At 38.4% G+C, this 23,129-nt stretch overlaps 1 long non-coding RNA gene across 1 annotated transcript in view; it reads right to left on the bottom strand.

The window, feature by feature from the left end:
- Positions 1-13,147, bottom strand: part of LOC123382255 — a 316,064-nt gene extending 302,917 nt beyond the window's left edge. Inside the window, exon 1 of the long non-coding RNA XR_006590350.1 lies at positions 12,876-13,147. This is a non-coding gene — a long non-coding RNA (uncharacterized LOC123382255). The remainder of the gene's footprint in view (positions 1-12,875) is intronic.
- Between the last annotated feature and the right edge of the window lie 9,982 nt (positions 13,148-23,129).

The raw sequence follows: 23,129 nt of genomic DNA, 5'->3' as shown, positions 1-23,129 counted from the left end.
GTGGGGGACGCGCAAGAGAGAGAAAGCGAAAACAAGAGAGAAGATTGCAGTTGATTTGCTTTTAAAAAAAAAAAAAGTCCAGTTCAGTACCAATTAGCCATTTCTGTCTCCGTACCAGCCATGGAAAACCTCCAGCACCTACACGTTTGTGTTAATTCCCTTATCTTCATTTCCGAGGGCTTAGAAGTTGAAATTCTAACGCTACTGCTGACTCATGGTTGGGCCCCTACCTAACTTGGCAATGGTTCCAAGGGGATCCATGAGGCTGATTCCAATTCACTACCATTTTCGCAGTGGATGAATATTTTCAGGATCTAAGGAAACTATCTAGGCTAGCCTTTCAAATCATTTTTTTAAAAAATTCATTAGCTTCTCAAAATCTGTTTAGTTGAACAAATTGTCACTGCTTCCATGTATATAAACACCACCACTCTACTTTTTCTATCACCTGCCCCTTTCCCCTGTATTGCTCTCATATTAGTAGATTAAAAAGATCAGAAGTGCCAGCTTTTAGCAAGTAGATTCATCTTTAGTCACAAACAGATTTCCGTGAGAATGAATACAAAGTTATTAGAGGAGAGAGATAAATACATTACATACATTTTTAGCTTGCTGTCTGATTTCTGTTAGGCATGCCCTGATTTCTTTTAAGCACTGGGAACACGTTCATTTTCCAGTTTATATGGGGGATCTTATGTATCTAGAGTGCCATTTAGAGGATTACTAATTTACTAAATGGTACCCCAGTGCCCTGAAAGAGTTAATTCTCTTGCAAGAGATAAGCAATTTATTTTCTATTTAGCAGCAGGATAAGGCCCACTGCTTACAAATGACGATGAGCCAGAGAGAGAGAGAGAGAGGGAGGGAGAGAGCTCAAGAGCAAGCACACGAGCATGCTATATAAATACAGGGTATAATAATTATAATGCCAATCCACAGTATTATTTTTACACAGAGCCTTTCCTAACCTTTATCTAAAGTGACCAGACCAACGTTGCAAGATCCCTGTCACTTTTGCATATGTCTTTGGAAAACCTGATGCCAAGAACTGTGCCAAATTCTCCGGGAAAAGACGTCCACTTAACCAATTAATCAACAGACATTCCTCGAACACTATAACTAAGCAGAAAGCACAGCCCAGAACCTGCCTCCCCAGAGCTTCCAATTTATTTGGGGTAATAATGATTCATGAGCAAACACCTCATCATTACCTCTCATGAGGTAATGATGCATACTGAGACAAAGCTCATGAATGTCCACTTCAGAGGAGAGAGCAGGCAGCCACAGTGTAAAACAGCTCCACTGACCATCCTGCTTTGGGAACCTGTGACCATACTTATTTTCACCTTGGTTCAAATTCCAGCTCTACCATTTGCCAGCTGTGTGATTTCAGTCAACTTACTTAACCTCTCTGAATTTCAGGGTCTTGAAAAACCACCTCCTTGAAATATGGGAAGGATTAAGGCAATGTTTAGTCCACAAAAATACTTTGTAAACCGTAATGAGCCACACATAGATACAAAATTACTCTAAAAAATGGGCACTTTTTCTAAAATGGAAATAAGGGAAAACAACATCTGTGTGCATGAAAACTTGCTCAACAGTCAAGAGTCTTGGGATTCATGCTGTTCTCCTGACACGACTCCAGATCTAATCCTCCTTGATGGGGAAGGAAATGATGGTTCTGGGTGAAGATACGTCACTGGGGACCTGAAGAAACAAGGGTGGGGTAGGTTTTAACTAGAAGGAAAAGCAATGTTAGCCTAACTGGTCATCCAAGAGAAGGCAAAGAGAAGAGAGGTAAGATGAAAGGGGAAGGATGTCTGTGTGAGTTTGGTAGGGCTGCCAGGGCACAGCCTGGGGGGTTTAAAGAACAGAAATTTATTGTCTCACAGTTCTGGCAGCTAGAAATCCAAGATCAAGGTATCAGCAAGGTTAGTTTCTCCCAAGGCCTCTCTTCTTGCCTTGTAGGTGGCCATCTTCCACCTGTGCCTTCACATCATCTTCCCTCTGCACAACTCATCTTGGATTAAAGCCCGTTAGGGACCTCATTTTCATTTAATTATCACTGTAAAACCCTATCTCCAAACACAGGCACCTTCTGAGTTACTAGAGAGTAGGACTTCAACAGGTGAATCTGTGGGAGGGACACAATTTAGCCCATACATGTGGAGGTAATGTGACAACAATACACCAAGAGTGGAAGAAGCAAATCTATAAGTGTATGGAGCAGCCTAAATGTTTAGTGACATAACTATAAAGATTTGGAGACTGAGGAGTTTGGTGAAGCAAATGTTTTGTGGATGGAAGTTACTGAGATGTGCTTCTGTGAGTACATTCTCCTAAAACAATAGATAATTCCCCTTCACGAATAATGAGAGCTTCCAGGCATTATAATAATGCTCAAATTCTGGCCTAAACCTTTCACAAAAGCCTTTTGTAAAAGATGGGGTTTCTTCTCTTTGGGGTGCCTGGGTGGCTCAGTCAGTTAAGTGTCCAACTCTTGGTTTCGACACAGGTCATGATCTCATGGTTCACAGGATTGAGCCCTGTGTCGGGCTCTGCACTCACAGCATGGAGCCTGCTTGGGATTCTCTCTCTCTCTCTCTCTCTCTCTCTCTCTCTCTCTCTCTCTCTCTCTCTTCCTGCCCCCTCCTTCTCTTCCTCTCTTAAAATAAATAAATAGGGGCGCCTGGGTGGCTCAGTCGGTTGAGCGGCCAACTTCGGCTCAGGTCATGATCTTGTGGTCCGTGAGTTTGAGCCCCGCGTCGGGCTCTGTGCTGACAGCTCAGAGCCTGGAGCCTGTTTCAGATTCTGTGTCTCCCTCCCTCTCTGACCCTCCCCCATTCAAGCTCTGTCTCTCTCTGTCTCAAAAATAAATAAATGTTAAAAAATAAATAAATAAATAAACAAACAAACAAATAAATAAATAAATAAATAAACTTTAAAAAATATGGTTGTTTCTTCTCTAAAAATCTTCAGAAGTGGACACTCCACAAAATCCTTTAGAGATCTGCTCTGATGACTTATCTATTCTGCATACCAAAATGATGTTTCTTACATCTGACCAAAAGCTCTTGTTAATGGAAGCCAAAGTTCAACATTTCAAGGCTTCATGACTTTGGTGAATTCATTCTCTTTCACATTCCCTGCTAGTCTACCTTTCAGTCCACCTTAGTCTCTGCTTCCCTTTCTCTCTCAATGTATATATTTCATTACTCTGAAATAATCACATAAAATATATGTGAGTAGTTAAGTTACCTCTTGGCTTTTTCTTATAAGAGAAAATATATGTAATAATTATACTGTATTATGTTACATATAGTAATATAAATAAATATCAAACATTCTCCCCTTTCCCACCTGACATCCTACATTTAGACTTACCTCAGTAAAACATGCAAAGAACACTCAATTTTTTTTAAATAAGGATTTCTAATATGGATAATTTTGTCAAGAACCATGAAAGAAGAAAATTGGTATTTTTTATAATATGAATATATATACATTTCTAATCCCTTCGGTGGGACTTCTGAAGTACACCTGCCTTGGAAAATGGAATACTCTACACATACATTTTATAGGCAAAATAGCTGACTGGAATTCTCCAATTTCCTATATTTAACATGATTATTTTTCTCTCCAACTTAATCAATAAGCTTGGATATCATTTTACTTTTCCTCTCAGGTTTAATGTAAGTCACTACTTTCTAACCAATAGGTTAGATACTTCATACAGAGGGAAAGGGATTGGTGTGTGGGACACCAATCTAACGTGACATGTAGAACAGTTGAAAATTGAAATCAATATGATGCCTTTATAAAAGGGATTATTTGAAAGTGGGATTGTGGGTGAGTGTATTTATGTTGTGGCCTCCATAAGAAATATGTGATCCCTTCCCTATAGGTCAGATCAGAACTGATAAGAATGCAGTTCAACATCAGTCTTAATACTCTCGATGAAGTGTCCATATAGCACCCATGCAACATACTGCATCATACACATTTATTTTGTGTGTATCACCTCACCTATACTCACCTCTTATAAAAATATTTTCACATATATAGTGGATATAATTCATATGTGTCTCTCTTTATGCCATTATATATAATTACAACACAGTCCACGGTTTTCCCAGCTGTATTAATTAACACAATTGTCCCTTACCTTTTTTTAGGCCTCCCAAGATATTTCCCTTAATTTTCTCTTTAAGTGCATCTATTGAATTTGAAGAGCTGGTATAACTATATAAACTAGAAAAGACAATTGCCTAAGATCTATACTTGGTATTAAGCAGGAAACCATGTAAGTTTGGTAAGTAAGATCTATACTTGGTATTAAGCAGGAAACCACTGAGCAGCCTTGGGATGATCTCTTTTCTTCCCAGTCTGGCTCCACCCAAGTGCCAAGATGCCTAAAATTCACAATCACACAGTATGCCCTGACCATCTTCCATTGAATTTTGACCATTTCAGGGCATGAGAGCCCAACATCCAACTTCTAGGGACTATATCTCATTGAGCTCTTTCTTTGGCCATCTGAGCCTGCTGCACTGCTTATACCTGTGGTAGGCAGAATTATCACCCCTGGGAGGAGATCTCAACCAATGATTAACAGGTGTGTATAAATACACCAGTTCCGTTTTCCCTCAGGTGGGATAACTGTGAAGTGTGTGTTCTCTACTCTTCCCTGAGTTTTGCTAGTTAAATGAAGCTTCCATTGCCCACAATGTCAACTTGCTTGCTAATACACTCTTTATTGGCATCTTCCTCTCCCTGCCTTCTTCACCACACGTTTTCCAGTTCCTGGGATGACCCTACAAATAAATTACTTTTACTTGGATACTTGTGTCAGGGTCTATTTCTGAGAGAACCTGAACAAAGACATGTGGTCATTCTTTTGGGATAGCATCAATATTGCTAAGAGGTCTTCTCTTAAATGCAGAATCTTAGATTTGTGTGTGTGATTCAGGGGTGTGGTGGGGGGGGGGAGTGGAGAGTGGAGTGAATTTGGATCACAGACTCTCCCTGTTCCACTACCTAACAAAAGGAACAAAAAGTAGTGAAAACCAGCAAAATGCTCACCAGTGAGAGTCAAACAAAGAAAATGGTATAACCTCAAGCTATAAACTTCAAACAATAACAGTTGAGAAGAGGAGAAAAAAATATTTTGATGTCTCAATGCTGCTTTCAACTATACCCTGAACCCCAGAATGAGTGAAAGAAATAGAGAAAATATTTAGAATTTTCCCTGAATTCCTCACAGTTTGGAAACAAACTAAAGATATGCATAGGCATTTGGGGTTGTGTCAGAAAAGTAATTTCAAGAATAGTTTCAAACAGAGAGATAAGCAAACCATAAGAGACTCTTAAATACAGAGAACAAACTGAGGGTTGATGGGGGGAGGGGAAGATGGGAGGAGGGGAAAATGGGTGATGGGCATTGAGGTGGGCACTTGTTGGGAAGAGCACTGGGTGTTGTAGGTAAGCGGTGAATCATGGGAATCTACTCCTGAAGCCAAGAGCACACTATATACACTGCATGTTAGCTAACTTGACAATGAATTATATTATAAAAAAAAGAATAGAAACCCTATCATGATAAGACAGTCTTACGAGGGACAGTGCTCACTATTTTAGAGGAAGGACTTCAGGGTAATAAGGTATATTCCCAACTTGATGACATGAATTCTGATGAGTGGCATTTAATAAAATCTCAGGAGAAGAGCAGAGTTCTTGATTCTCTGAGACAAAGCCCATCAGATTAATCCCCCTTCAAAGTACTCTGGATATAGACAACAGGACAGAACACTAAGCGGTTGGTAGGAAGAAAAACAGGTCTCAGATAAAAATAGGAAGGGATCAGTAAGATTTACCCAACGTCTATCAGTACAAAAAGAAGGCCTCCATAGGGCTTCACAGATTAAGCAAGAACAGATGAATGAATAAATGATTGGATGACTGAGTGACTGACTGAATGAATGATTTTTTTTTTAAAAAACATGAAGGGACCTCTATTTTCAATAACAAACTAGGTCTTTCAGACTAGGACTCTGCTGAATTCTACTGAAAACAACCGGATATAATAGTAAAACACCTTAAAAGCATTGAGGACCTGATGAGAAATCAAGGAACTGGTCAAGCTAAAGGGACTTCCAGAACTCTGAAAGGAATGTGGAGCACAAGAGCCCTTCTTTAGCCCACAGGCATTTATCAATATGTGAGGATCTTTGCCAAATGCTCAAATTTGGATTTGGATTTTGACAGCCTTGCTATATGTGAGGTGGGAGAGATATGAGAATGCCCACAGCCAATCCAGGGTAATAAATCCACTAAGATACCTCCCCACATTAATGCAAGGATCTCAAAAGATTACATGTCAAGGAAGATTAAAAAGGAAGTAAGACATACAAAAGAGAGACAGAATGCTCATCTGGAAGAAACTACAAACCAAGGTAAAACAAAATTTGTTTTTGAGTACTTCATGCTAAAGAATCATTTAATATGTCACAAATTTACTTAAATCGTTGCGAAAAGCTAGGCTAATAAAGTAACAAAATGATATAAGAAAAATACATTGTGGAGCTTTGGAGACAAATTGAGGAGCAAAACATCATTATATAATGAATAAATAAATGAGCATGAATTGAACATAATAAACATGACTGAAAATAGAATTTGTGGCATAGGGAAAGGCCTTGAGATAATCTAAGTGAATGAAAGGGAAAAGAGAAAAAGAAAAAATAACTAATGGCCCTGGAGCAGAGGATATAACAGATGAGACAAAAGTCAGATATATAAAGGGAAAAAAGTATCTTAAAAAAGGAATAAATAGACATATCAATCCAAGAATACAGTATATTCTAGGAAAAACTAACTACTTGATGCAAGGCATATCCTAGTTTAATTGTTGAGTTTAAAAGATAAAGAAAATTTTTTTTTAGTTATTCAGGTAGAAAAATCAATTTCTCCATAAAAAGAAAAGTTAGATGAGCCTCAATGTTCTCCATATTATTTAATCCTAGAAGACAAAGAAGCAGTATTTACAAGGTGCTAAAAAAATGTATTCTCTGTAGAATATCATATTCAGGCAAGTTGATGTTCATGTACAAGCACAACAATGAGACATTCTCAAATATGAAGGAACTTGGAGTATGGAATCCATGCGTCTATCTACCCAGAAAACAATATATAAAGGACAACTTTGTGACTAAAGGACAGTACCCACTGCCAGGAAACAATGAACAAAGGTCTATAAAGTTCTGAGGAAAGAAAGCATAATGGTAAATTTTTATAGCCAGCTAAAATGTCCTTTCATTATTCATTTATTTGTTTTTATTTTACTTCCTATGCCTTGATACTACACCTTGAATATAAAACCAACATACATTCTCAAGCATGCAAGAACTTAAAATATGGCATTTATATATCTTCTAAAAGTCTATCCAAAAATGAAGTTCATCCATGGGGCATCTGGGTGGCTCAGTCAGTTAAGTATTCAACTCTTGGTTTCAGCTCAGGTCATAATCTCATGGTTTCATGGGTTCAGGCCCCACATTGGGCTCTGCACTGGTGGTGTGGAGGCTGCTTGGGATTCTCTCTTTCCCTCTCTCTCTGTCTCTCCCTGAATTGTGCTCTCTCTCTCAAAATAAATAAACTTGAAAAAAAAAATAAAGTTCATCCAACTAAAAAAGAAATAACATTTTAATAATGGGAGAACACAGGTCTCAAAACTTGAGCATTGAATTGGTGTTATTTAATTAATGTGTTATTTATGGCTCAGAACAAGATGACAAATGTCATAGCTATGACAAAGTAAAGCAATAACCAATAAATATCAGGAAATGAGAAGGAAATTGGGTGTCTGCATGCTTATTTTCTCATCTTGTAAGCAGGGAGTCAACTACTATTATGTAATACTGAAAACAGGAAGTTTAAAAAGAATAAGGAACCTAGACAAAGCTTTTTCCTAATCTTTTTTCTTAATTATAGAAAAATCATTTAAGAAGTATATTCTATTATCATATGACTGCACTCATTTGTGGAACTTAAGATACAAACAGATGAACATAAGGGAAGAGAAGCAAAAATAATCTAAAAGCAAGGAGGGGGACAAAACATGAGATTCTTAAATACAGAGAACAAACTGAGCGTTGCTGGAGGGGTTGTAGTTGGAGGGATGGGCTAAATGGGTAAGGAGCATTAAGGAAGACACTTGTTGGGATGAGCAGTGGGTGTTATACCTAGGGGATGAATCACTGGAATCTACTCCTGAAACCATTATTGCACTATATGCTAACTAACTTGGATGTAAATTTAAATTAATTATTAATTTAAAAAATTTTGTGAAAAATATAGGAAACATATTTCTCCCTCTTGAGAATCAGAAATTTCTTCAATTTCACCTTTAAATATCTCCTGTTAAGTTTTAACATAATAATTTAGTACCATTACAATTAATAGTTGTTATTTTTGTGATACATAATGCCTTTTTTAAAATCTAAATTTTTCTCAGTCTCTTTGAGCCTTTCATTCTGTTCTTCTCTTGCTCTTCTCTTTCTTTTATATGCATGGTAAACAAATTCTTGCAGAAATGTTTACCAAATGAGAAAGATGACTATTATTGAGTGGTGAAATTTTTAGTGAAATTCTGCTTTCTTTTTTGTACTTTACCATTTTTAATCTTATAATGTGAACATATAAAATCTTTACAAAAACAATAGCCATTGCTCTATAAAAAATACAGGCTTTTATCAACATGTTATCAATGTATTCATGATTTTCTACCTGGCACAAAAGTAAAGTAGAAGCTGGATGATGCTAAAAGCCCAGATTGGAATTAGGGCATAAAGAAAGGGGGAGAAAATGATAACAGAAGCATCACATCATCTTTATTTTTTTCTTATTTTTGCCTATGGTTTCAGATTAAAGTAGCTGTCATTTCAACTTTACTACATTGTTTATTCTGCTATTTTCTTCACAAGATTGAGCCTCTTAGGAAGCGGATGCTCCTTTTCTTTTAATGGTTACCAGATCCCCAATTCTGACTCTCTCAGATATTTTAATCTTCAAGGTTTTCTGAGCATGTCAAAGGAGGACTCACCAATGCCTGCATACATTTACAGATTAACAGCTTCTTCCATTAGCAAATTGGAAATTCTTTCCCTTATCCCTCTTATAGTGGGAGTTGTTTTCTCTTAATAGTACTATGATTCCCATTTCTGCATCTTCCTTTATTAATCCAGTCTATAAAGCATTTCCATTGTTCTTGGATGCTTCAGCCTTCTGTTGAGTTAATGAGCGTTAAATGGAATGGCTTATCTGAGGGAACAAAGACTCTACCTTCAACTAATGCGAACACTGATCCTTAATACACAAGCCAGACATTGGTAGGTAACAATGCATGTGCCATTCTTTATCTTCCATTAAGTCATGAAGTTCTCTTGCGGTCACAGAGTAGGTACCTAAGCAATAATGTTAGCAGAGGGGGTGAGATGAGACCAGGAGACAGTTGGCAGCTTCTGTCTTAGGGGTCTGAAATGGGATCCAAATTTTCAACATAAACATTCTAGATCCACTAGGATATACTAGACCCTGATAAGTCGAAAGTGGCATATTAGATCCATCACATACTTTAGACCTGAAGACAAGTAGGAGTCGGAAACCATTACTATGTAATTCTTTCAGGCTAATTTAAATTCAGTTGGCTGTTAGTTGTACCAAGTAATGAAAAGTAATGCCCCCTAGTACTTTGCAAAATCTATGTCTTCTTTTGAATGCAGTACCTAATGGCATCTAGTCACTGCACTATTAATAGTGAGCAGCATCCCTATTTCTGATTACAAAATGAGTATATAGAGCCATTCTTGCTCAAGGAAGCATCAATATTTTTGCTTTTAATGAACAATCAACTTAGTTGAGGAATGAGCCTTATGCAGTCTGGATGTTTTGAGCATTTAAGCATTTTCTAAATTATTATTACTCTTCGGGTAAGATTTTTGATTCCCTTAGGATTTTTCTGTGACTAAGATGGTTCCAGATGGAAGATCCACTGGTTTTTTGTTATAAAAGCAATTAAAAAAAAAGTTTGCAACTTTAAAACATACCTAAATCCAAGAGAAAATGACAATTATATATATATATGAATGACATATGTGAGAACATTTTGATCACATTTTAGAAGAGAACTCTTTCATATGACAAACCCAACACCTTCATTTAAAAGCCAAACTCTCTGCTTGAAAAATATCAAAGATTTCATTTAAGTTGCCATGGGGCAAACAGAGTTATATACAAATCAGAATCACTTGCAGAGATGGGGGGGGGGGGTGCGGTGCACACTGTATTTAACTTTCAAAACACAGTGAGTAGAATGAACTCAACTCTATACAAAGATCTCAAGAGTTTCTGGGATAAACACATGGGAATCAGAGTTGGAGTAAAAGGTAGAAAAAGGAAACTGAAGATTACAAAATTCAGTCACATTTCAAAATTTTCTGCTACAATAATTCACTTTATATAGAATTAATGTGGCTGATTGAACGTTTGTGCTGTAATTTACTTATAATTAACATTTTATGGTGAACAGATTTCACCATCTCCTTCATGCTGTGAACTCTAAGCCATAGGTCAAAAATAGAGATGAAACAGATAAGCACAAAATATTCTCACTGAAATATTAATGAGATTTTAATTTACTGCTTTAAAAACACATTTTTCATCAACGTCTGTATATAAAAATCACTATTTTATTTAAATTTTTATCACATTAAAAATATAATGAACTCTTCCAGCTGGCGGTGAGACACTGAAGAGTCTCATGCACATAGGAAATCTGAGGTACGTAAAACATTTTTCCAACCGGAAGAGGTGCCAGTAATATGGTCACATGAAGACACAGATGTTGAATCCAACATAGCCAAGAATCTCTTCTCATTTAATCAGTGCTGAGCCCTCAACACTGCGGAGAAACACAGCACCCACACTGTGCCCTATCCAAATACCTGACCCACAGAACCCATGAGCATAATAAATTCATCGTTTTCCACCACTGTATTTCGAGGTGGTTTGTAAAGCACCAGAAGACACTGGGACATCCTAAGAGGCTTTAATATGCTACTACGCATTTGCTGCCATCTCAGATCCTGTTACTTTTATTCTAGAGAGAAAATTCAGACAACCTTATACAACCAGAAACTATTTTACAGATGATATAAAGATGGTGCATTTTTGAAGCCAAGAGCAGATGGTAAAATTAGTCAGAATTTTGAAGTTGATGACAATCCCAAGGGAATAAATATAAGGATTTCACATGTGTTCTTTGAAACCCTGAACACAGTAGTGAGACCATTAGACCTACCAAATTCCGCTTTTTCTCCAGAAATTTTACTCAGGTTAGTTAGCAAAACACCAAGCCTCTCTCACCTCACCTCACACAACCAATTTCTCAGAAGAGCCAATCCACATGTCTCAATTTTTTTTTAGCTTCTATTCATTCCTCAACCCACCCAAACCCTTCACAATTCCTAGTTCTTTTTCCAAGTTAGAAAGTCATCCTCCAGAAAGGGGGTGTGCAGCTAAGGGAGAGGAGTGAGAAGTGACTACAAACACGCAAGAAAAGATATCTATAGTTTGCATAAGTAACATCGTATCCTTTCAGTCACAAATCTTCTATAATGTTATGCAAATATTCAAGATTTTCCCATCATTTATAATAACAGTGTTGGGAAACAAGGATATTAGAACATAAAGCAGTAAACAAAACAAAACAAAACAAAACCAAAAAACAAAAACAAAAACAAAGCTGCTATATAGCATACTAACTTGGGCCTCGATTTATCTTTGTCAAGGTCAGACCAAGTGAGAATTAGACCTCTGATGCCAAGTACATGCTATTTATTTTTTAAATGATTTGGAAATGGAATTTTATTGTTATAAATTCCAACTGCCTTTTCAAATTATTATGGCATGTTTGATGCCCATCACAGATGGGGTAGCTTATAAAATTACAGCATGGCCTATGGATAGGAAGTAAGATCTACATAGGCCTGGTTTCCATGTCAGTCAACATTGCTTTTAGAACACAGGTGACCACATTTAGTCCATAAAAATAGCACCACTGATCTGAGAGGTGCAAACACTTCCCAGAGACTTTATATTTGGATTTTTAGAGGAGAATTTCTTGGGAAAGTGGAAAAAACTGGTTCTTCTAATTCATTTGCACATGATAGGAATATGCAAATGAAGGGGTGGAAATAGAGACCTAGGTGGCTGTCAAAATGGAACATACATGACGGTTCTACACAGTCATCCTTTGACTCCTTATTTGCTTTCGTTGTCCATATCAACTCAACAACAATCCACGGAAAGAAAGGTGACAGTGAGGAGAGAGCTAGGACATCCATGAGGAAGCCAGTAAAACCACACAATTCAATGAAGACATTTCATTCCCTTTACTTTCTAACAAGCTCCAACCCATTCAAAGCACTTATTAGAATTTCAAATGAAAAGCTGAATACTATGAGCATTGTAAATCAGCTACAAACAGCTTTTAAAACTGTGTCAGGAGAAAATACACATGTAATTTTCTTCTTTTTTTTTAAATATTGCATTTTTTTTTGTCCTCAAAGGGTTTGTTTGTTAAGAAGCAGGTACCAAATTTATTTTTACAGAGGGAGTATGTTTGATTTGGGGAGGTGTGAGGGGACACACTGGAGAAATCCTTTAATCTAGGTTGGTAGGGGCTTCATTGCCACTGCCACTTGAGGCACATGCCCTACCACACAGGCGATGGGTGGCCTTTCCCAAACCACATTGCATTGTTTATTTTTTATTCTTTAGAATTCTTAGAATCTGAAGTAGAAATTATCACTTACCTGGGAAAAATGGCTACTCAGACCTCTCAATGCAGGAAGCCATACTTGCTGACTTTGAAAAGTCCAGAAAATATTGGTGTGCTGGAGGAGCCCTCCCATCAATGGGAGAAGGGCAGGCGGGTAGAGGTTTCGTCAAGAGTCAGAAGCCTGTTGCCTCTTTTGCTAGGATGGCCTGTAGCCTTCTATACGTTCATTTCCCTATGAATCTGACAGGGTCATGAGACACAGACACTTTATAGTTGCTCCTCATTTCCCTTTTCAAGTCCCTGGAAAGAAAAGAAAAGAAAAGAAAGAGCTTTCTCAATTTGTTGAGTTTTAAAAATAGCTAGAGACAGGGATCAGTTTCCAAATTAAAGAGATTCCTTCCTTCCTTCCTTCCTTCCTTCCTTCCTTCCTTCCTTCCTTCCTTCCTTCCTTCCTTCCTTCCTATCTTCCGCAGCATAGGGAGGCCCATGTGGTTATACAGATCACCATCCATACAACATAAAGCAAAAAGATAAAGACAAACCAAAGTGTCACAGGGGCTACATCCTCTAGAAAATATCCAAAACAATAGAATCTCCTGGGCAAATGTTACTTTCTTGACACAGAACACTTAGTGCTAAAAACTGTGAAAACGTAAGACAATATGTTCTGATAGAAAAGACCACAGCCAACTATGGCAAAAACAACAACAACAACAACAACAACAACAACAACAAAAACAGGTGCACTCAAAAATCACAAGCTTTCATCTCTTCTGTTTCAGTTCTAAAAGTAGCTGCCTTGACATCAAAATGAAAATTACAACCTTGAAACGAATGAAGAGCTGCTCCAAGGCCTGGAGAATGGGATCCAGATGTCATTCTATGTTCTATCTGGATAGAAAGATTGAATCAAGCTGCATCTGATAATTTATTTATTTAACAGAAAACTACTAACCATCAACTACTGAAAACCATACGCGTACACTTGAAGTATTGATAATTCTCTGCCTACCTCCATTTTAAATTTTGTGATAACCTTTCAGGCAAAAGTACTTGAATGGCAGTCAGAGTGTGGCCCCGTAAGTTCCCGTCAGTGTGGTGTAATGGAAGGATTGTGGGCTCTAGGATCTGACAGACTAGAGATAACATTCAGAAGGGATGGAGTCCACTGATTTCTTGGGGTTAGAAATGAAGAGGGACCACCACATATGGAGGGTGGCTTGTGTTTTTGAGTAGACTAGAAGACCCATTTCTCCCCCTTCCTGTACCCTCCCCCTGATAACCAATATAGTCCTCTTCTAATGTGGGAGGAGTTTTATTGAGGAAACCAACAGTTTTCTTCCATGGGATAGCATTTCCCTTGAAACCAGCCTGGTGGGTCGAGAGGTAATGATGAGACACCCCTAGTGGGAGGGTAAATCCTGATCATCAAATATGGAGGCAACGAGATCTGGCCTTTCCTTTCATAGAATGTTTCTCCCACCAGTAGCAGCCCTGAAGCACCTGGCTTTGATTGCACTGTGGGAGCTGGAAAGTTTCCTTCCATGTGGATCTGCTACTTATTAGCAGGATGACCTTGCAAGAGCTATGTGACCTCTCTGAACCTCATTCCATCACCTATAAAATGAGAGAGTAATACCTGCTTCATGGTGATGCCTAAAAGAGATAATGCACGGAAAGTTCTTTGCACACAGCCTAGCTCAGGAGAGACATGTTAACCTGGTTGAAGTTGCATTCCTTCTGGGAGGAAAGGATGCATCTCTTTTAACTTCTGGGAGGACTGTAACACTACTTGGAGAAGAGAGCACTTGAGCTCTGTTGTTGAAAATGTTTTTCTGTCATTTCAATGGGCTGGCTTTACAGAAAGGTGCCTGAACCATTTTGGCCTGCATCATCACAACGCTTGCCCCCCAGTAGTTTCCTATTTTGGTAATAGCTGTTGGTTTTCCTTTTCCTGTCCCCTCTTTAGTCAACTACAAAATTTATCCTTAAAGAAATCTCTCTCCCTCCCTCATTCTAACGTTCTTATCCCCCCCTCTTTCTTCTTCTCTCTTCCCTTTAAACATAAATTTCAGTCCCACAGTGGTTACCCACTGCCTAAGACACACAAGTAAAATCCTTCTACCTGAGCTCTAAGATTCTCTGACTCTCTTGGTTTTTGTCCCACGCTGATCACCTCTCTCTACCTACTGTAGTTTACTTCTCCCTGTTGCTCACCCCAGCCTTCATCTCTCAATATTTTGTATGATAATTTTCCTTCTTAGTAAAAAAAAAAAAAATTAAGATGATTTCTTTTTTTTTTAATATTTATTTCTGAGAGAGAAAGAGAAAGAGAGGAGAGAGAGAATGAAAGGAGGAGGGGCAGAGAGAGACGGACCCACAGAGTCTGAAGCAGGCTCCAGATTCTGAGCTGTCAGCACAGAGCCCGACGTGAGGCTCGAACTCACTAGCCCTGAGATCATGACCCATGCTGAAGTCAGACGCTTAACTGACTGAGCCACCCAGGTGCCCCTAAAATGATTTCTTATCACCTTTCTGTAAACTGTTTTTTCCCTGCTTGAAATAATCAGGGACCCAACATAACTGAAACATATCAATAAAGCTTCATATTAGTAGCAACTGAAATCTGCCTACAACGACAAGTAGAATAATTATCCCAGTGTAGAGTATTCCAACTGACTTGCCTAAGAAACTCATCTGCTTAATTACTGAAGCTAATCAAGCAAACTCATCCATCTGCTTGTGCAGCACCTTTTCTTCTCACTTATTTACCTATTGATGGGGTAAGTAAGATCAGGGCAGAAGACAGGATAGACATTTATGTGAGATCGACTGAATAAGTTAATTCCTCCAAACTAGAGCAGAGAAAATACAAAAAGTTCATTTTATTTTAATTTTTTTTATGTTTATTTATTTTTGAGAGAGAGAAAGAGACAGAGCATGAACAGGGAAGGGGCAGAGAGACAGGGAGACACAGAATCCAAAGCAGGCTCCAGGCTCTGAGCTGTCAGCATGGAGCCCAACGCAGGGCTTGAACTCAAGAACGGCGAGATCATGACCTGAGCTGAAGTCGGGCACTAAACCAACTGAGCCACCCACATGCCCCAATTTTAAATGTGGAAAAGTTTGTAGAGTCTCTGCATGCCTTGAGCTCTTGGGTTTTTTTATTTATTAAACTTTTTTGAGATAACTGCCAATTCACTCGCAGTTGGAAAAATAATACACAGACATCACACGTACTCTTTACCTAGTTTCCTCCAATGACATAATCTTCCAAAACTACAGTACAGTATTACAGCCAGGATATTGGCACTGATATAGCCGGGATACAGAACATTTCATAATCACAGGGGTCTTTTCTATTGACCTTTTATAGCCATACCCCCTTCCCTCCCATCCTCACTCTCTCCTTAATCCTTGGCAACTACAAATCAGTTCTCCATTTATGCATTGCCAATTAAGGAATGTTATATAAATAAAAAAATACAGTATGTAACCTTTGGGGTTGGCTTTTCCATTCAGCATAATTCTCTGGTGGTTAATTCAAGGTGCTGTGTGTATCTATAGTTTGTTCCTTTTATTGTGGGTAGAATTCCACAGTATGGTGGTACCACTGTTCATTTTCCCACTAGGTAAAACATCTAGTTGTTTCCAGTTTTTTGTTATTACAAATAAAGTTGTTATAAACATTCACGTACAGATTCCTGCATGGTATACAGGTATTCTTTTCTCTGGTGGAAATATCCGGGAATACCATTGCTGGGTTGTATAATTACATGTTCAGTTTTTAAGAAACTCCCAAACTCTTTGCTAGAACAGTTGCATCATTTTACATTCCCACAAGCAATGGATGAGTAATTTGATTTCTCTGCATCCCCACCAGTATTTGGTGTTGTCACTTTTTTTTTCATCCCATCTAATAAGTGTGTAATGATAGCATGGTATTTCCAAACAGCTAATGATGTTGAACATCTTTCCATGGACCTATTTGCTATTTGTATATCATATTTGGTGAAATGACTCTTCATGTCATTTGCCATTTTCTAATTGGATTATTTGCTTCTTTTTTTTTTTTTGCTTTTTGTTTTTAAGTTTTAAAAGTTCTTATATAGCCTAGAACTAGTCCTTTGTTGGATATGAGGTTTGCAAATAGTTTCTTCCAGTCTGTAGCTTATTATTTCATCCTCCTAAAAAGATCTTTCACATTGCAAGAGTTAATTTTGTCGAGGCAGTTTATCAAGTTTTCCTTACATAGATTGGGCTTTTAGTTTCAACTCTAAGGAATCTTTCCTAGGGATGTCTGGGTGGCTCAGTTGGTTAAGTGTCTGCCTCTTGATTTTGGCTCAGGTCATGATCTCACGGTTTGTGAGTTTGAACCCTACCTCAGGCTCTGCACTGACAGTCTGCTTGGGATTCTCTCTCTCCCTCTCGCTCTGCTCCTCCCCTGCTCCTCTGAGCATGCTGTCTCTTAAAATAAATTAAATAAACTTAAAAAAAAAATCTTTCCAAGTCCTAGATCCTAAACATTTTTTCTAATAGTTTTAGATTTTTATGATTTATACTTAACTCTGCAATCCACTTTGAATTAATTTTTGTATATTTTGTGAACTTAGGCTGAAGGTTTTTTGATTTGTCCATGGATATCCAATTGTGCCAGAAACATTTGCTGCAAGGCCATCTTTCTTCCATTGAATTGCCTTTATATCTTTGTCAAAAATCATTTCAGCATATTTATGTGGTTCTATTTCTGGGTACTCTGTTCTTCTCCATTGATCTGTGTGACAGTACACACGGCATTGATTACTGTAACCAGATAAGAAGTCTTTAAATTGGGTAGATCGATTTCCTCCCACATATTCGTTCTTTTTCAAAAAGTTTTAGCTATTCTAGTTCCTGTGAATTTTCATGTAAATTTTTGAATAACCCTGCTTCTATTTACAAAAATATCTTGCTGGAATTTTTACAGGAATTACGTTGAGGAATATATTAATGCAGGGAAAATTGACATCTTTACTATGTTGAAGGTTCCAAACCATGAACATAGTACTTCTCTCCATTTATTTGGGTCTTCTTTGATTTCTCTTATCAGCATTTGTAGTTTTGAACAAAGAAGATATACGTGTTTTGTTAGATTTACACCTAAGCATTCTTTTTTTAAGCTATTAAATAGCATTGTATTTTTTATTTTTATTTTCATGTTCTCATTGCTAGTATATAGAAATACAGTTGATTCTTGTCTGTATATCTTGTGTGCTATGACTCTGTTAAACTTATTCATTCTAGGAGGTTTTATTACTAATTTTTGTAGAGTCCTAGGAATTTTCTCTGGTGACAATCATGTTTTATACAAATGAAGATCATTTTATTTCTTCATTTCTGATCTGTGTGCCTTTGATTTCTTTCGTTGCCTTTACTGCACTGACTTGAACTTATAGCACTGTTTGGAACAGGAATGGTGAGAGTGGACATCCTTGCCTTATTCCTCGTCTTTGAGAGAAAACATTCAGTCTTTCAACTTTTATAATGTTTGCTGTAGGTACTCTTTATAAAGTTGAGTAAGTTCTTCTCTATTCCTATTTTTCTGAACATTTTTTATCATGAACGGGTGTTGAATTTTGTCAGATGTTTCCTCTGCATCAGTTGATATAATCATGCAATTCTTCTTTAGCCTGTTAATATGGTGGATTATATTGTTTGATTTTTGAATATATAAACAGTTTTGCATTCCTAGAATAAATCCTGCTTAGTTATGATATAAAATTCTCTTTATGCATCACTGAAATGTATTTGCTAACATTGTGTTAAAGATTTTTGCATCTATGTTCATGAGGTACATTGGTCTGTAGTTTTCCTTTGTTTTTTTTTTTTTTTTTTTTTTGGTACTGTCTTAGTCTTAATGTTGGTATCAGGATACTATCAACTTCATAAAATAATATGGGAAGTATTTTTTTTTCTTCTTTCTGGGTGAAATTATGTAGAATTGATGTTAATTCTTTAAACATTTAGTAGAATTCTGCAGTGAAATTTTTCTCTGTTTCTCTAACCCTCCTTCCAGATCTCACTACCTCAGCTTTTTCCATAGGTATGCAAGTTCTAATGCCTATAATAAATTCTTTATTTCATGACATTCTTATCTGCATCCCTGATTGGATCCTGATATCTTAAGTAATTTGATATTAAACTGAAATAATGATAATAATTGTTACTAGTTACTGAGCATTTAGAATATGCCAAGCACCTGCTATACATTTTACATTTGTTACTTCATGCAAGCAACCCCATAAGGAAGGCTCTATTGCCATCCCAATTATACAGAAAAGGAAACAGAAATACAGAGAAGTTAAGTAAGCTATAAACAATCACACAGTAAGGATCAGAAATAGGACAGAAATCAAACTCTTGGCCACATTGCTCAACTGAAGTTCCTTTTCTTGGTATTTAATGTCTCTCTCAGAAGACCAGAACATATGGTGCTGACAAAAGGCCTCTATTTGAGTCTTAGTCATGTCCATGGCTTCTGGTATAACCTGTGCTTTTCATCTTGTTTACTTTCTCTTCACACCCACATCATTTTCTTGTTTTTTTTTCTTTTCTCTGCCCATTGAGGATTTTCCCTCTGGACGTTGCTCCGTCTAAATGACCCCTCACCTCCCAATCACCTTTTATATAGTTGGAAAGTAAGCAGAACCAAGTGATGCATCTCCTTCCAGAATCACTGGACCCCACACAAGTAAAGTACAAGCAGCAGAACAAGGGCAAACGCTGGTCGGTGAGGTCGCAGAATGGACATTGCGACATGCTGGGTGGAGGCATGCCCACTGGCGAGAGCAAGTGGGGATCTATGGGGCCAAGAGACATAAGCCTGTTTAAAACTACAAGAAAATGGTGCATAGTTACTCTGATAAATCACCTGTCTTGTTCTGGCTTTTTCTTTGCCCATTTTGTGGTCAGTCCATTTTTTAATTAAAATATCTACCATGCCTTATGAAACTGTATTAATACACTAAAATAAACAATACTTTGAATGCAGAAATTAACATTTAAGCAGATGCAGCCCAGATCCATTCCATTCTGTGTATGTGTGTGTGTGTGTGTGTGTGTGTGTGTGTGTGTGTGTGTGTATTTTTCTTTTCTCTGAGTGCCTTTGCTTGGTAAAGGCCATCAAATATCATTGGGAATTATTACTAATTTTTCGAACAGCCCTGAAGAATTGAAGATAGAGAGGAAGAGAGAAGGAATAAGAGGAAGAGAGAGAGAAAGAGAGAGGTTAAGCTCAAAGGCAGAGAGAGCGAAATGGACCAGATTATACAAAATTAAAAAGCAAATACGAGCAGACAATTTGTGCCGAGTGATTGCAAGCAATTACAGTCCGGCTTTTCTGGAGGGAAGATGGGGGGAGGGGGTTATTTCAGCTTAAAAGGAGACTTTATTCATTCCTGATCAGTTTCTCCTACCATTCTCTCTTTTATTCTTGGATATCAATTTAAAAAAAAAAATCAGCTTTCAGATGTTCCATGTTCACCCCTGCGAATCCACCCCTGGGCAGACAGTGAGAATTTAAGCTTCCAATCGGTTCTTTCTATAGCCCTGAAAACCAATTTGTTCATAAAGAATAAAATAAGGAGGGGGATGGGGGAAACACAACAAGAGCATGTGTTTCTTTTAGAGGAGAGCTTCAATTTTACTATAATTGTCTAAAGACAGAGCTGCTTTGATCTGAAGAATTATTATTGTGCCTCAAATGCCGGCTGCTAATGTCACAGCTGTGCTGGGGCTCGGTCACGCCAAGGGGCTTGGGGACCAACTTAGTCCCTGACCTGCCTCTGGGTCCCTCTCTCCTTGTCTTTCCTTTGTCCACATGGGAAAGTTTGCTTTTCCAGCACATCCCTTGGCCATAGAAGACCACAGCTCTGTTGGTTTTGTTCAGGTTCTTGGGGAGGTGGGAGCATACCCATGATGACATAACGGGGGGCTGCTGAGGCTGTGCCAGAGTGGGGGCTCTTGCCTTCCTAGGGGCAGGCAGGGCTGGATGTGAACACGCAAGAGGGCAGCATGGTCACTAGATCACGGGACCCGGCTGTTCTTGGTCTTCCAGCACAGGCAAGAGCAGTGAGGAGAGCTCCAGGACTTGCAAGAAACATGGAGAACTATTCACTGCATTTCTCTGATTTCAATTCTCTGGGTTAATAGTTATTTTCTCTCTTTTCAGCTTATGCTGTACTGAAGCCAAGGGCAGCTCAAAAAGCAGAATTAAACAATTTTCTTTCAGAAAAAGATGAACCAAAAACTGTATTTAAGGTCTGAGAGCGGAGGATCTTCTGTGGTTGCGTTCTCCTTCCTTCAGTTTCAGGGACAGAACCAGAGGGCCTCCTCTCCCATGTGGCTCCTGGTTGGCTAGACATGTCCTGGTGGCTGGAACAGCCCTGTCCACTCCTCACCTCACTTCCTCCCATGTGGGAAGCTGCCTTGTATGTCTCCTCCAGGTTCATCCTGTCTCCTCTGAGGTTCTCTGGAGACTGTAATCTGAACAGGGTCCTCCTCATCCATTCCCTCTCTGGCTCCCCAATGCCAACAGCATTGTCCAGACTTCATAACTTGGTATTCAAGGCTCTACAGGTAAGTTGCCCGCATACCTTAATGCAGATATTACCTTCAGCCCTGTAACCACAGTTGGTAAGTTTCACCACTATTCCAGAATGCTCCAGCAAATTCCTGCCTCTGGGCCTTTGCTATGACTTGCCCCCACTTGGAATACAACTTCTCCCTTCTCTTCCCTTCTGAGTCCTTCTCTCTTTTCTTGGCTCCACTTCTAGCCCAACATACAGATGAGATGGATAAGAAAATTATTCCAAATGGACTGCGAAACAAAGTTTAGGAACAGAGCTACTACATGGCCTGGGTTAAGTCTGGGGCCATGACAACAAGGAGAAGACATACTGGGAGAAAGAGACCACACCCCTGGCCTCCAGGCCAGTGTTTCTCAAACTGGAAGGATGCACAGAGCCCTTTGAAACAAAATGTAGTAAAACACAAGAATATTCATGAACTTTTGGGGTCTAAAGATTCTAGTCTGAAAAATGTTGCCTTGAGAAACAAACAAAACCCATGCAATATGAAAAGATAAATGTAAGTGTAGCCCTCCAAGACACTAGGCCCAAATCCCCCACAAAAATCATCCTTTCCTACCTGAGCATCCATGCTACAAACAAACAAATAAGCAAACAAACAAAAAAATCTCCTACAAGACTTTTATTAGCTGTGCAAACAAGGGCCGGTTACTTAAATTCTCTGTGCCTCTTCATGCATAAAAAGGAAGAAAAATAAAAGTACCTACCTCAAAGTGTTATTACTAGGATAAAATGACGTAATATATGTGCATGCAAAGTGCCTGGCACATTCGGAGTTCTCAAACAGAGTCAGCTTTTATCAAACTAATCCCTCTAGGTACCTATCTTGTTACCAGAAAACTCCAAGAGCAAATCCTGAATTCCTCATTCCCACTTCAGCTCCAGGAGGTCTGATATTCTGGGGTTTCTGAAGAGTGGGAGGAAGGATGCTTAGGAGACTGAGGCTCCAATGAAGACAGAGTTGCAACCGCAGGAAGCACTAAGATAGGAAGCAAAGAGTGAAACATGAGCTTTGAGCAAAGGAGAGGTGAACTGATCTTCTAGAGTGACATGGGTAGGACCTGACAGCTACAGAACGACTGGGCAGATACCCTATGAATGGGACAAAGGGAGGCAGGTTTCAGTGCAGAGTTTATGGAGGAAGATCTAGTTGAAGATAATGGAGAAGATTCTGGCTAAGGAGGAATGATCTCTGTACCTTAATAAGACATGTAAGTAAATGGCAGGAGTCAGGCAAAGAGGGAGACCTATAGGGCTCAAGAAAACCTAAAGAACAATCTCAGAACAAATTTATGAGTCGAGAATGAGGAGGCAAAATATCTCCAGAAGGACAACATCTCCACCTTCCATTAACTGCCTTGTAACATCAGGTGTTGGATGAGTCGAGAGAAATCTTCTGCAGCTTTCGAGGTCCTAATTCTTGACCTTGGAGCTCCTGCCTTCTTTCCTTGCAGAGAAGAGGGCTTGAACAGAAACAGAGAAGGTGTAAAAATGAACAAAATTTAGGTAAGAGGGAAGGAGTTAGGAGAAAGTATACTGATTCTTGCAGCTTACTTTGAAATAAAACAAACAAAAAAAAGATGGACTAAAGGATGGGCAAAGGGACAAATAGATGGACTGAGATAAAACAAGCATGCTCCAATGTTATGGTCGGATACAGA

The sequence above is a fragment of the Felis catus genome, chromosome E2, assembly GCF_018350175.1.
Source record: "Felis catus isolate Fca126 chromosome E2, F.catus_Fca126_mat1.0, whole genome shotgun sequence".
NCBI lineage: Eukaryota > Metazoa > Chordata > Mammalia > Carnivora > Felidae > Felis > Felis catus.
This window is presented reverse-complemented; position numbering and strand designations above follow the sequence as displayed.